At 32.4% G+C, this 13,725-nt stretch overlaps 1 non-coding gene and 2 pseudogenes across 1 annotated transcript; 1 reads left to right on the top strand and 2 right to left on the bottom strand.

The window, feature by feature from the left end:
- The first annotated feature begins 1,131 nt into the window (after positions 1–1,131).
- Positions 1,132–4,295, top strand: LOC121391678 (annotated as a pseudogene).
- Positions 4,296–5,607: 1,312 nt separating this feature from the next.
- On the bottom strand, positions 5,608–5,733 carry LOC121391679. The gene has a single exon (XR_005960374.1). It is a non-coding gene; the product is annotated as a U4atac minor spliceosomal RNA (small nuclear RNA).
- A 1,647-nt stretch (positions 5,734–7,380) lies between these two features.
- On the bottom strand, positions 7,381–11,758 carry LOC121391677 (annotated as a pseudogene).
- Positions 11,759–13,725: the final 1,967 nt, after the last annotated feature.

The following is a 13,725-nucleotide window of genomic DNA, read 5'->3' as shown; positions in this document are numbered from 1 at the left end:
AGTTTCAAAGTATTTTTGTCTTTAATAGTTTGTTCTAAAAAAGCAGTTTTCACTAAAATAAGTCCAATCTTAACTTTAGTTTTCAAAGTTTTTTTAAAAATTTAAATAGTTTATGTCTTTAATAGTTTGTTCTAAAAAATCTTAACTTTAGTTTTTAGTTTTTTTTTAAATATATATTTATTTTTTCTTTTATAGTTTGTTGTTCTCTTTTATATTTTTTTTCTTAATTTTCTCTTTTATGGTTTATATATTGTTTTCTCATTTATAGCTTGTTATTTATTTCTATTATAGCTTGTTTATTTAGTTTGTTATTTATTTCTATTATAGCTTGTTTTTTAGTTTGTTATTTATTTCTATTATAGCTTGTTTATTTGTTATTTTTCTTTTATCTTTTATATTAATTTGTTTTTTTTTTAAAAAAAACATTTTTTTAAAGTCAATCTTAACTTTAGTTTCAAAGATATTAAAGTTAATTATTATACAATTCAATTAGAATTCAATTTGTTGAATAAGTTTAATTTCTTTTATCTTTAATATTACTTCTTAATAAGCAACTACAACTTACAATCAGTTTACTTACCATTGCTGTTGTATTATTATAAATTATACTGATTGTTATTACAACATAACATTATGCATCATTTATTCCTTTAGTTTTACAAGAAACAATTGTACATACCTCACCCACTGAAAATAGAAACACTATTATAACTTATTAATTGTAAGACAGTAAAAGAAACTGAAAAAATATTACAAAGTTATCCCGAATTCTTCTCATAACACATTTCTCCTTCTCTCATTGCTAGTTTGTCAGCCTTTTTCCTTTTTACTTCATTAGTCAGGTTCCCCATCTTCTCTCTGCTGTGACATTGTCTTTTTGACACTTGAAAAGTTCCCCAGTGGCTAAAACTCTCCATTTAAGTAGACACAGCTAAGAAGTGATAAAATGATTTTGTATGTGTCGAGTTCCATTTCTCTTCACCAAATTATAAAGTCTGATACCCTTGGGTCCAAGATGGAATTAATTTTGCAACCTTTTTCGTTGCAAAAATTTGGACCTAGGTCCAAATTTTGCACCAGGACCAAATTTTTCGTGACCAGTACCACGTGTGTAAGCATCTATGACGAAATATGTCTTGGCTTCTTGGTAGATTTTCCAAACCAGAATCCCCTCCTGTGATCAAGGTGAAGGGTCAGATAAAGAGAGTGGAAGTCAAAATGATAAAGAATCATTCTACGTTCAAGAAACTAAGGTTATCATTATAAATGTACTGTGTATTGCTTACCAACTCCATCCTTTTATCAAATTCGTAGCATAGCATATAAGATAGGACATATAATTTGCATGCACTTTTGCTTGATGTAGGAAGGACGTAAATGGGTTGGGTTTGATCCTACAGGATTAGAACGTGCAGCCAAAGCAGCCAAAGAACTTGATCAATCAAGTAAGAGAATCCATTAATTTTATATGCTAAATTTTGTTTAATCATGTCACAGCTCATGCCAGAGAAGCACTAGAGTTATCGAGGCTTGCAAGAACAAAACTGAACACCTAAAACCAAGAAAAGAAAAGATCAAGGTTACTTATAGCCTCATTCCCAGATACTCAAACTTCAATAGATTTTGGAAATGAGACTGCACCACTTCATCTCATGTATCTATTTTTGTAATAATTATAGTGATTGTAATGAATAGAATCATTCTGTGTTTATTCTTGTTAGTTTCGTTCCCAGACCTATTATGGTATGTAGGTCTGGGAATGAGTACTAACTTCTAGTTTATTCATTTTATTTTTCATTCATTTAGGAGTATGAGGGCAGCTATCAAACAAATGGATGGAGAAAAAAATACGCATGGAACAAGAAGAAAGAAGAAAAACATTAGCAGCTGAAACAGAACAACATCAAAAGGTTGTTATTTTTTATGACAGAAGTCTTAATCTTTAATTGCAGCGAGCTCAATATCAAGATCAGTTAGCAAGACGACGTTATGATGAACAGCTGGCTCAACAAGTAAGTAACAATATTAATAATTGCTGTATTCTCCTCTGTATGTGTGTGTGTGTGTGGATTAGCGTCGTATGCAAGAAGAGAATCTTAGAAAACAAGAAGAGTCTGTACAAAAACCAGGAACAAATGAGAAGATGTATGCGTGAAATAAATGGAAGGACAGATGAATGGATGTTATTTTATTCTTTGTAGCCACTATTGAGTATGAAAGCTGAACTTAGGCACAAAATGAAATGCACCGTCTTGAGGCAGAGTTAAGGGGGGAAAGTAAGTTAATCATAGTTTATGTAGTGACTTATTGTCTGATCTGAATAGAGCCAAAATAGATCGTGAAAATCAGGACTTAAATTTGGAACAAATCGAGTGAAAGCAGCTGAGCAAAGAGTGACAGTATTAGAGAGTGTTAAGTAAGAACAATATGCTGACATTTTGTATCTTTCTCTGCATGCACAAATAGAGCTGCTGGCAGTATTATTGGAGCAGGTGTGACTAATTTTATAACTGACTGGGATAAAGTGTCTGCCACTGTAAGTCAACTTGCCCCTTCCATTATTCATCTATTAATCCTTTTATTCATTTATGTATCCATCTACAGGCTGCTGGTCTCACTATAATAGCTGTTGGAATTTATGCTGCTAAAATGGGCACTGGGATAGCTGGTCGTTTCATTGAGGCACGTTTAGGCAAGCCTTCACTTATTCGAGAAACGTCACGACTGTCTTTTGTTACAATCATTAAGACATCCATTTAAAGTAAATGATTAAAACAATAACATAATAACAGTATCATGTACCCACAGGCTTTTGGAAGACTGTTCACTAAACCAAAAGACCCTCTACAAAGAATTGTTTTTGAGGTATAAAGAACGTTCCTCTCTTTAATCTCATTCTCTCTCCCTCTCTAGCCAAAATTTGAAGAGAGACTTCGTAGTTTAGCTAAAGCTACTATTAATACAAAAAGAAATGGAGGGGTGTATAGAAAATGTACTCATGTATGGTCCCACCTGGTACTGAAAGACTATGTTTGCTAAGGTAACTGTGATTTACTAATAAACAGTTCAGTCTTATCAATATATAGAGTCTTGCTCGTCATTCTGGTATGGATTATGCTATAATGACAGGTGGAGATATAGTGCCTCTGCTAAAGATGGAGTGACAGCTATTCATCGTGTCTTTGATTGGGCCAACGCTAGTAGAAGAGGTACGTATTCCATATTTAATTGTATTATCATAATATGTTTACTAAATTTAGCAATTTTAAAACATTCAGATTTAATATATTAATTTTAGCAATTATTACAGCACTTGTTAATTTTAGTTTTGAAGTTGCTTTTTACTGGTACTGTAGAATGGGTATGTCCCTAGAATATTACAATTAAAGAGTATGCCCCTGTGATATTGCAATTATTTGTACAAAGGGTATGCCCCTGTAATATTACAATTATTATAATTGTATAGTGTGCTGTTGTTGTGGATGAAGCAGATGCTTTTTTGAGAAAAGAATAAAGTAAGTAGAGAAGTCTTGTACCCAGATTCCCATACTAAATCTGAGCATGAAGTATTTAGTATGAGAACGTGGTTTGAGACTATTAGTGAATAATTTATAATTATAACATTTTCTAGGTTGTCATTAGTGAGGACTTAAGAAGTACCTTAAATGCATTTTTTATATCGTACTGGAGAGGCTAGTAGCAAAGTAAATGAGAGAGTTTGTTGTATGTTGTTACTTGTTTTGTGTTGTCTTCAGATTTATGTTAAATTTTAGCCAGTAACCAACCAGACCAGTTTGACTGGGCTATCAATGACAGGTTAGATGATCTTGTCCCCTTTTCATTACCTGGTAGCGAGGAGAGATATCGGTTGTTGAAACAATATTTTGCTGAGGTTTGTGTATGTGTTTATGTTTTTAAAACTCCCACAATTTATCTCCAGTATGTCATTTCTCCACCTCGTACATCATGGTGGCGTCGTCAGAAAATGATTCCTATACCATCAGATGTTGATTGGGGAAAAGTACTTTAAAACAATGGCCGATGAAGTGAAAGGGTTTTCAGGACGAGAAATAGCAAAACTAGCTATTGCTTGGCAGGTCAAAGTTCATCCATTTTATTATCTTATCTAGCTAACGATCTATCAATGTATTAATGTTGTCTCATTTATAGGCAGCTGCATATGGTTCTGAGATGGTAAACTAACTAGGAAAATGATAGAAGAGTGTGTACAAGAAATGATTGAACAACATAGACAAAAAACTAGATGGCAAGATGATGAATCAGACAAGTTATAGACAAGTTAATAATATCAATAGGAGTCATTATATTAGTATATTTATTATTATTTACCACACAAGCATACTTGATGTGTTCTTGTTGTTATTGTGGAATTATCATTATTTTTTGTGTTAAATATAAATTAATGTAATTATCCTTTTAAATAGTTTATATAATTATTATTAAAATAATTGATGACTTATCAAAAGGCTTTGGTCCAAGTTTCTATATTGAAAGCAAAGTTTAATGTAATATATAATATATACATGTAAGTATCATCTTTTGTCTGTTAAAAACTTCAGGTATTGTGTACAAGAAATGATTGAAAAGTATAGAGCACTGCAAGTTGAATTAATGTCTTGATCACACATAGGATATCTGTAGTCAATGTAAGTAAAATGGAGGTTCTAGGAATCCATAAGCCATAATATAGGACAATGAGAAGTAGGCAACAAAAGCTTTGTTAATAATACACTAGATACTGCTCTCCTAACAACCATATTGCTAGTAGTTAAAATGGCTAGTAGTTGTACATAATATGGATCTTTCCAGGTTGCTTATAAATTGCAAAAGAATCTATATACTATAGTCTTGAACAACCAAAAGGAAGTTTAAAAAAGAGTAGAGAAAGGAACAATCTACATCCACAAAAATCCAAATCTCTATATCTCAACTCAAGATATACGTTGATGTCAGGAAAATATGGTGCGTTATCTGTGTCAAAGGTATTTTGGTATAATAAGAACTTCATTTAGCTGTAGGAAAATAGCATTAAAGTTAGTGAGTAGTTCTTTATTTTCACTATTACATTATCTCAATACATTCCATAACATCACAGTATTGGTTGGAGTGTTTTGCAGTAAGGAATCATTGTATTCTTGTTGTAGAGTGTAGACATTATGAGCTATCTGTTGATAATTACCCTCTGTCTTACGAGTGGCAATAACTGAAGAAGGTGTGGTTAAGGAAAAATGGGTGTGGCATGCACTTCTGGGAATATAATATTCAAAGGATACACTCTTTCATGACAAAGTTATTCTGCTCTAAATACTGCAATTTACGTTCCAAATTCCCCAACTAAAATTAATATATAATTAATGTAGTAACTGATCTATTTATTTTCCTATCCATTCCAACCTAATTGTCTATCCAGTGATCCATCTGTCTACTTACCTGAATATAAGTGTCATCCTTTGACAATTTGTTTGTGCTCTGATTCATATAGCTCTTGAATTTGTTGTGTGTCTAGAAAGGAATACACATTCTTAACTAACAAGCTTTTTCAATGAGGACAATAACAACATGAACTAGGTGATTGTGGCCCCAAGAGCCTCCAAAAATTGAGACGTTTCACATATTAGTAAAACACCTCTTTGTGTTGCATATAGGGTGTCAGCAGAACATGCCTCACTTAGCGATCCCTGGCATGGTTGTGCATCCCTCAAATAGGACGATAATTAAATAAAGTGTTAAGTGTTCTTATATTTATAATGACAATAAAAGCCATTGTGGGTTTACAACACATAGTACAAACACAAAAAAAACAAAAAAAAAAAAAAAAAAAAAAAAAAAAAAAAGAAGTAATGAATATCATTTGGTCTCACTTTTCATAGCTACTTCCTTTCGTTGTTTTAGTTTCTCCTGTTCACTGATGAGAGTCTATGGTTTAAAAAAAGGGGGGAGTCATTAAATAATCAGTAACCCGTGTGGTATAAGACTCACCCTCTCCTTATCAGATTCATCAGACTGCAATTGTGTAAATTACTAAAGACTTTAATTTCCTAAGTAATTAAAGGGGCAGTAATATAACTAATTACATGAAGAATGATACATAAATAACAATAAAGGTTATTAATTCACTCTTACCTGTCCATAGTGTCAATGCTTTCCTGAAGTGTTTGGCAATTCTTTCCTTATTTTTTCTTCTAACTAGTATAATTTGTTATATATATTAATACAATCATATTATTATAATTTGTTATATATAGTAATACAATCATATTAGTATAATTTGTTATATATAGTAATATAATCATATTATTATAATTTGTTATATATAGTAATACAATCATATTATTATAATTTGTTATATATAGTAATACAATCATATTATTATAATTTGTTATATATATAGTACATACATATTATATTATAATTTGTTATATATAGTAATACAATCATATTATTATAATTTGTTATATTTAGTAATACAATCATGCTATTATAATTGTACCTCTTCTATATTGTGTAAGTCCTTTTGTAGTTGTTCGTTTTCTAAAATGTGAACAAAAGGTGGATTGAACAACAAATGAATTGATAATGAATGGATCGATTGATAAGCAGATGACAAATAGATTAAACAGACATATGGATGGATGAATGAACAGATGAAGGTAGGAATTGATGGATGGATAGATGGAGGAATGGATGAATGAACAGATAAGGTAGAATTGATGGATGAATAGATGGATCTTCAACTCACGAGATTCCAAAGATTGTGCTGTTGTAGATGCTTTTTTTAACCTCATCTTGTTTAATAACTAATCCTCTTGAAGTTCTTGAAATTCTGATGTTGAAGGTAGATTCTCTGACTGAGCTATAGTCTAGAGTGAATAAAGGCATTGTAATAAGGCACTTTAGTTATAATATCAATCATTACTACCTCACTAATGTGCTCTAAAATAACTATAATGTTTTCTTTCTAAGTTATGAATCCTTTCCTAAAGAATACAACATAATATATGCTAGTACATTTCATTACATACTAGTTCTGCGTCTTTCTGTTCTTCAAATGTGTCCAAAAAGGCTACAGAAGAATAACAATGGAATAAATAGACCAGACAGAAGAACTTACCTTTTTTCTTTCTCTTTTGTTTTAAGTTCTTTCAATTTTCTCAGCTCTTCTCCTTGAACTTCATCAAGGTCTGCTTCAATCTGTCTCAACTGTTCCTGATATCTGTCTAATTATCCTGAAGTTCTCCAGACCTGTAATATAGTAACACAGCAATGAGTAGTGACAATAATAATCTAAAACTCCATCCATTCTTTTTAGCTATTCATCTCTCCATATCTATTATGTCTTGTTAATCACTTACTTTTTCTCTAATGATGCAATTTCTTTTTATCTTGTCTATCTTGTCTGACTTTTGTCTGAAAAGTCTTTCTCCTTTTTTGATCAGGAGTCTCTTGTTCCTTTTGACGCCATTCCTCACGTTTGGCAGTGACCTCTGCTAAATGCTGATGAAGTTGAACTGAGCAAAAAAATAACAAAAACTCTAATGGCAAATTATATTGGAAAGAAACAGCATTCAACACAAGAAGAATGACAATGGTGTATTATTATATCTACTTGTCCTTACCATGATTTTTGCTTCAATTCAGAACTAGCAACTTCCTATACAAGAAATCAAGAATAGGAAAATTAATGTTTCAATTATAAAGCAATAACACAGGGTATACCTCTTCTAATTTTGCTGCTTTGGATGTCAAAGTCTCTAGTTCTTTCTCCTTCTCTGCTAACTCCTAATAAACTGTTAACAAAGCCACAAATACAACTCTCCAACTAACTTCTTTTATCTGAGCATTCTCCATCTTCAACTTATAATATTTCTCACGAACACCTTCATCCCTATAACATATTAAACATATATATATACATATAATATAATATATATATATATAATATATATATATATATATATATATATTTATATATATATAATATATATAATATACATGTAATTTATTTATTTATCTGGTACTTCTATGCATTCTTAATTTGGACTGATATAATCTTACCATTGATTCTACTAATGTGTCAGTCAGTTGTCTTTCTTGTTCAATGGCCGTCTCCATTTGGTTGAGTTCCATCTCGTGTTTATGTTTTTCAGCAAATATTGCATCAATAGCACGAGTTTCTACTTCATTTTGATGACATAACTAGTTATTAATAAATGGATAAATGAATGGTAATTAACTATTAATTAATGGTTAATTAATTATAAATGGATAATGGATGGACAGATGAATGGATAGATTATCGATTATAACATTAACCAGACAGACAAGTAATTACTTTAGTGTAATCTTCTAAGATAGCTTCCATTTCTGTGTCAGTATTGAGTTTGTCTATGAGCTAGTGAAGATAGATATATATATTTTGTGTAATGGAATGCCTTACTGTGTTATAATCAGCTAATTCTCCTCTTAAATCCTCAACGTCAGCAGCTAATACCTCAGCTCTATATTGAATGGTTGGTGGGTTATGAAATACAGTGTACATGTACATTGAAATGGTTGGTGGGTTATGAAATACATGTACATGTACATTGAATGGTTGATGGGTTATGAAATACAGTTGTATTAATTCATCTGTCCATCCATCCTATCTCCTTCATTAATTCATCTGTCCATCCAATCATTGATTCATCTATCAATCCATTTATTCATCTGTCCATTCATCCAACCTTTTTCATAGTCAGGTAAGTGGAGCTCTCCTGTTGAAGTTGGTCCAATTCTCGACTTAACTTCATCACTTTCATTATTTAGTTCTCCTATTTTACCTCCTAGTACAATGTTAGTGTTACATGATGTGACATTATTGTTAGTATTACCTCAATATACCCAAATAATATGACTTATCTTGAATCTGTCGAAATGGACCTAAGAAAGAGTGAGGAAAAATAATTGATAAAAGGATGAATACTTATACATGATAGATGAATTGATGGATGAACAGTGGCTTAGATACCATAAAAAATTTGGGGGGGGGGGGGGGGCTTAAGCCCCCCTGCCCCCCTATGTCTAAGCCAGTGATGAATAAATAAACAGACAGATAGAAAGGGAGAGATAAAATCAATGAATTAATTGGGTGGACAGAGGAATGAATCTGAAAGGGTAGGTGAATAATGACATATGGCATAAACAATGTCCATGTTATCTATCTTACCTCTAGTGGAAGTACCCATTCCTCCAAGGCCCTGTTGGGTAACTGGTCGATCAGGTATTGTTATTTGCGCATTAAGAGCGCCACTAATTGAGGCTGACCACTACGAGATCCTGGACGCTGTACAAGAGAGAAGTTAAAACAACAAGAATAGACTCAATTTTCCATACCATTCCTGTTCTGAGACCACCTGTGGGGGGCCTACCACCTAATAAAAATAACATACAATATACTTTTATATAAAAAACAAAGATTTTTACCAGTAGGGACTCTTAGAGCCCAGAAACCAAGTTGGAGGACGATAGGCCCTAGAGGACATTGTTATTTGGTTGCTATGGTGACAATAAATCAAACACGTATTTCTACTGCCTTTATAAGCAATTACTACAACATACGTACATATTTTGTATCTTCTAGTTAATGGATTCAGAAAAGAGTCGAGTCTTCTTCTAATATCTATAGATACACAAAATTTAAAAATATACAAACCCGCTGTTTTCACTAATCGTTATACGGAAATATACTATCATAGAGACACAGATTGCTATTACACGGTCAATATCCGAAGATGAACGGAACATAGATGCACAGCAAATTTGTTCCCATTAAAATTGGACCTAGGTCCATTTTTTGCATGCAAAATTTGGACCTATATGGCAGGAACATTTGTTCCCAGAGATAGGTCCACTTTGAGATGCAGCTGATATAATACATTAAGAGACAGAGGTGTTTATAATAAGGTTATAAGCAAAAGTAATGTTTAAAATATCAGTTAGATAGGTTTTGGAACTAATAAAACTATACTATCAGTCACAACGAGAGACAGGGGTCAATTCCCCTTCCGGAGGGGGAGGTGAGGAGAAAAAAAAAAAAAGGTGGGCTTCACCTTATCTCTTTTTTCAGTAGGTATAAGATATTCAGACAATTCTAATACAACTTAATGTCCTGATCTTTTCATGACAGATACTTATCCAAAGTTATGCTTAATAGTACAATTGGAAACTACAAACAACATACATCCTTAATCATGGTAATAGCTATTTAATTCTACAATATATGTAAGATAGTGTCCATGATGGTCAAGTGATAACAAAAACTATTGACATGCATTAACAATTTTGAACAACAGTCTGATTTTAATGATGCTCCCCCTACTAAGAATCCATCAACATCAGGTTTAGCAGCTAGATCTTTGCAATTATTAGCATTGACAGAACCTACAGAAAATAGACAGACAAATGGATGGACAGATAGATGGGATGAATGAACAATGTACCTCCATAAATAATCCTTGTCTTTTCAGCAACAGAAGATGATATGTTATCGTTTTAACCATTTTACGAAGGAACTTATGAACTTCCTGAGCTTGTTCAGGAGTAGCTGTCTTCCCTAAATAGAGACAAAAAAGATAGTTTTTCCTAAGACATAACTAGACTCCTAGAGTCTTTTTAAACAAACTACAATACAGTATTATAGTTGAACACACATCATAACTCAAAGTCTTTGTGACCCTACCTGTTCCAATGGCCCACACTGGTTCATATGCTATCACAACAGAAGACCAATCTTTAACTTGAGCTACATATAAAATATAATATAATAGACTCAATGATAATAATATAATAATGTATGTAGCTGGATACACTGCTATATTAGATTTGAGCCATCTTACATACATACCTGCTATAGCTCCTATTTGCCTAGCAAATACTGCTTCAGTCGACCTGCCTCTCTCTCATTGAGAAGCTCACCAATACAAGCAATAACCCTAACACCAGTTGATAGAGCGTAACCCACTTTTCAGCAACTAAACTATGTTTATAACAAATTTATTATAATGCAAAGATGTAAATCTATATACTTGATCAGATTCTCCAAAATATTTCGTCTCTCTGAGTGACCTAGAATTACCCACGGACATCCTATGTCCAGTAACATCTGTGGACTTGTGAAATAGAAAATAATATCATAAAATTGCTCAAGACATTGGATTGGTACTGGGCTAATTAGAATGTCCTTAATAAATGTAATGTCAGAATAAAATATAGCAGCTGGTATTCCACAATATCTACACGTTATTTGCTGCAGAATATTAACGCATGCTAGAGTAATTTAATCCAACCTTGAACTAACCTTTAACCCTAACAAACAAATATAATTATTACATAAGTACAAGGTTACTGAGGTCCTTAATATTATACCTGATTTCTCCTGTAAAAGCACCTTTCTCACACTTGTAACAATTTGGCCAGTACTGCAACTGTCTGTGGCACTCTTTCTTGAACATACTGCAGATATATGGTGGGTGGAGCTACAACGACCTCTAAATGATAAATTTATATTATGCCATAATATTCAGTATAATTTTTTGTATCTCCCAATATCCATTCATCTATATCTTAATGGCTAAATGGCTTGCCAGTTTCTGATGAAAGAGATCCTTGTGTTAAGAAAACAATTATGCCATCAATGGATGCTTTAGAGCCATTCATTTTCCAGTTTCCACCCACCAAAGAACTTTCTTTCAGCAGCCATCTTGATTGAATCGACAAATTAATTATTTAAAATTAACAGCTCAGATTGTAGCTGACTTTCTTCTGCACACTACTAGCAGCTTCTAAGTTCTAAAGTTCAGACCGTACAAACGGAAATGTTTTATTTAAAAGTACACTTACAAAAGTAAAATTGAAAATTTCTCAAGGATGTAAGTACACTTTATATAGTTTTTCATAGTTCTCTTTTCTTACACTTTAGGGCTACTGAATCTGGAGAAAAACTGATCGTCTATTATCAACCAGAGAGAAGGTAGAAAAGGTAAGAACAGTAGTTGAATCAGATTGAAATTATAATTCAGTCCTTTCGTTATGATATTTGTCATTTGAACTATTCCACCTCAATAGGTAGAAAGTGTTACTCGAGAGAACATTGCTAAAGTACTCAACAGAGGAGACAACTTAGATGACTTGCAGAGAAGAACAGGTACAAAATGTCATACACCCGCAATCACAAAATTCCACACTGTATATATCCATGATATGAATTGCAACACTCATTTCTAGACTTTAGCGAGGAATCATAGTGAGAATTCAATGTTAATTAATGAGATAACTAGATTGTTATTATTGTTTGTTTACTTTATCATTTAGAAGTCCTTCGTGACTCTGCTGGAGACTTTGATTTCACTGCAAGAAGATTAAAGCGTAAAATGTGTTGGAAAAAACGTCAAGTTGTGGTTCATACTACTCTTTGTTCTTGTAGTCATCTTAATAGTCCTCATAAGTAAGAGAGAGAAAGAGAGAGAGAGTGACTCATATTTCCTTTTAACTCTATAGTTGCATTGGTTGCAGCTGTCCAAAGTGGTAAAAAACATTAAATCATAATTTGATCACATGACACAGAATCATTCATGATCATATGATGATCATATATTCTATTTGTTTGTTTTTAGACTTTATCTGCTACCCTTTTAAATTTTGTTTGTAAAACATTGAATCAGCAATATTAATTTATTAACCAATGAATAATTAATAAGTAATTTAATTTATTAAACTGAATTAGTTACATAAGTAATGATCACCAATGAATCATGCAAATCAGCATTATAATTTATTAAGCAATGAATATAGTTAATAAGTATTATTAATTTATTAACCAATGAATATAATTAATGACTGGTTCACCACAGATCACACTTGTTTGTAGGATTCATAGAGAATTAGAGGGACATTTTAAAATGCAGCTGCAAACTCTTCACTGTTTGATAGAGCACCAATTACCCTAAAATTAGAACAGAAAATATTAAAATTGTAATTTAATTTCTTTAGTGGCAAAGGGTACAAGAAAAAAACATGTCATTTCTTCTTGCCTGTAAGGTCCAGGCTGTGTGGATTGTATTTAAGGTTGGAAGCTATAAACTCAGGAGTAAAGAGTGAACACCACACCTAAAGAAAACAAATCAAATAAATAACAAACAAGCAATGAAGAAGATGGACAGACCTGTCCAAAAGCCACAAAGAAAAGTTGTTCTGGTGTTAGATCGATTGCTGGAAGCAATTGTGGACTTTCATTGGTTATAATTTTGAATAAGCTTTAAAGGCAGTTTTTACTCCTCCATTATCAGCAATGTTCTCTCCTTGGGTAAGGTTACCATTGATCTGTGTGTAGTATTATGTGAGAGGAGAGAGAGAGAAAGAGAAAGCTCACAAGTTATAAGTTAATCTCTTACAGGGATATCCAAACATGGAATACTTGGAGTACTGGTTTACAAAACAGGCTTTTCTTTCGTTGAAAGCTTTCACTGATTGATTAGTCCACCATGGAGTGAGGATACCATCTTGATTGTAACGTTGACCTAAAACAATAAGAAATGGACGGGTGATAAATGTAATGGATAAATGAGAATGGACAGAGGATATTGAATGGATAAACAATAGCTTGAATGGATACGCGTATTTGATAGACAGAACAGATGGAAATCGGAAATACCTTGATCATCAAATCCA

Source organism: Gigantopelta aegis, unplaced genomic scaffold (genome assembly GCF_016097555.1).
Source record: "Gigantopelta aegis isolate Gae_Host unplaced genomic scaffold, Gae_host_genome ctg2825_pilon_pilon, whole genome shotgun sequence".
Lineage (NCBI taxonomy): Eukaryota > Metazoa > Mollusca > Gastropoda > Neomphalida > Peltospiridae > Gigantopelta > Gigantopelta aegis.
This window is presented reverse-complemented; position numbering and strand designations above follow the sequence as displayed.